The 2367-nt window shown below is 41.2% G+C and overlaps 1 non-coding gene across 1 annotated transcript; it reads right to left on the reverse strand.

The window, feature by feature from the left end:
* Positions 1-1757: 1757 nt before the first annotated feature.
* Positions 1758-1866, reverse strand: LOC141650315 (small nucleolar RNA R71). The gene has a single exon (XR_012546356.1). It is a non-coding gene; the product is annotated as a small nucleolar RNA R71 (small nucleolar RNA).
* Positions 1867-2367: the final 501 nt, after the last annotated feature.

Consider the following 2367-nt stretch of genomic DNA (forward strand, 5'->3'; position numbering starts at 1 on the left):
ATCGAGCAGTTTTATCACTCGATCGAGTTGTTTTTACGTCCTCTGGTGGTCGATCGAGTGAATTTCCACTCGATCCTTAGCTGCAGAAAGACCAGTTACTCGATCGAGTAACTTTCTACTCGATCGAGTAGATTTGCTGAGGTGTTTGCTCGATCGAGTGGTTTTGATACTTATGGGCTTTAAACAGCCCGTGTTATGTTTTATTTCGTTAAACTTAATTATTTTCTATTTACGCAAGCTTTAGTTAGGTCATTAGCATCAGATTTACTTACTACTTAGTTTCTATCAAACTTTTACTGCGTACATCATCCTGCTCTACTGTAACTTTATTTCGGGATTACTTTCGCTTGGAATTTGTGTTCTTTACGCCGGATTCACATCGATTGTAATTCTTTCTCCTTCCTTATTAATAATTAATCTTTTGTTTGCTTTAATCTCTTGTTTCGTTCCATTTAATTCTTTTGCCCTAATTTCTCTTTATGCAATTTATTGTTTATTTCATAATGTTTTCTGCTGGAAATCTATCTGCTGTTAGTTTAGTTAGTGACATGAGTAGCTAAACCCCTTTCATGTTGGGATTAGGGGATCTGCGGTAGGAAAGTGACGATGTAGTAAATGAACTAGATGAATTGATTACAAGGCTCTGTCACCATAGCAATTTAATTGTATTTATCGACTTAGTTAAGTGAACACTTCTAAGTTAACCTTTAACCTGGCTAAAGTTAATCCTAGATCGAAAGATTGGACTAAATAGGCCTGCTATGAACAGTAGACTACCCTGACGAGAATGAAAGTTAAGTTAGTGGTAATTTAGGATAGAAAGTGGATCGAAAGGACCTTTCAACATCCGTCTTACATTAATTCGTCTGAGTCATTTACAGTTGAGTCACTGGAATACCGTAGTGACCAAAATCTTGACATGTCCCTCTCTATCTGATAGTTTTTATCCTTATTTATCTGCTTTTATTGCTCTTGCCTTATTTCTCTTTCCTTTAAATCTCGTAGTTTAGATAACAAATCAAACAACCCCTCTATTTGTGACCAAATAGACGGACTTCTACAAATATCTTGCCTCCCTGTGGAGATCGACCTGACTTCCCTAGCTATATTAGTTAGAGCCAGTTGGTTATTTTTGATAGGTATACGACTGCCCTGTCAAATTTTGGCGCCGTTGCCGGGGAGGCAATTGCCCTATTTGTTTTCGTTCCGTTTATTTTATCCGTCTAAGGGAATTCTTATTCCTTGAGGTCGTTCTTATTATTTTCTTTCAGTGTTGTTTATGCCCAGGTCAGACAGGTGTGAATTAGTTTCAGCTGATTCAGGCCAGAGCTAGATCATTCTCTTTTCGCGGAAGACAATCCGATTTCTACAGTAAAGATGCCAAAGCTTTCCAGTCATTCAGTGCCTAAAGCATCCTCTATTCCGAAGGGTTTCAATCTCCAGACTGAGGATGGTAATACATTCGATATCCGTCCTTCTTATATCAATCTGGTGGAGAGGAATATCTATAGAGGTGTGGCAGGTGAAGATCCTAGGAAACATATGGAAACCTTTACCGATTACTGTTCTACTATCCCCCCCCCCCCCCCCACTAAGGGGGTAACTCAGGACAAAATTAAGGAAGTTCTATTTCCTTTCTCTTTAGCTGATTCACCAGGGAGTGGTCGATCGACTTGACCGACGCATTTCTTTGGGGTTTGATTGGGAGTCGCTTGCTCTTGCATTTTACAAGAGGTATTTCCCTCCACAACGCACCAATTTGCAGAGGGCCAAGATTACCAGTTTCAGACAAGCTCCCGATGAAAGTTTCTATGAAGCATGGTCGCGATTTAAGAAGTTGGTGAGGTCTATTCCTCACCATGGTTTTGACCCATGGTTTCTAGCTAATCAGTTCTACAATGGGTTGTATGACGACCACAGAGCCATACTTGATGCGGTATCCAGTGGGAGATTTCAGGAGAACACCGATGATGATAAGGGGTGGTCTCTTATTGAAGAAATGGCTAATTATAGTGCTGAGTATGGAAACCCGAGGGATGAGATTAGAACAGTTCATGCAGTCGATAAGCAGGTTTTGGCTCAGCTGGAGACCATGAATGCTAGGTTCGACAAGTTGAAATTACAAGCTACTGGGGAGCCTCAGACGGTCCATGTTCTTACTAGGGGAGAGACCGTCTCATGTGAGAGATGTGGAGGTGGTGATGGCCACTCTGCTGTTGGCTGTCTTGTAGAGAAGGAACAAGTCCTTGCCTTTCAGCAATATAGGCAAGGAGGAGGTTCCTATTATAATAATCAAGGGGCAGTCCATCCCAATCTAAGGTGGACTAGCCAAAATGTGCTCAATCCTACTCCTCCTCCGCACCAGCA

The sequence above is a fragment of the Silene latifolia genome, chromosome 3 (assembly GCF_048544455.1).
Source record: "Silene latifolia isolate original U9 population chromosome 3, ASM4854445v1, whole genome shotgun sequence".
Classification (NCBI taxonomy): Eukaryota; Viridiplantae; Streptophyta; class Magnoliopsida; order Caryophyllales; family Caryophyllaceae; genus Silene; species Silene latifolia.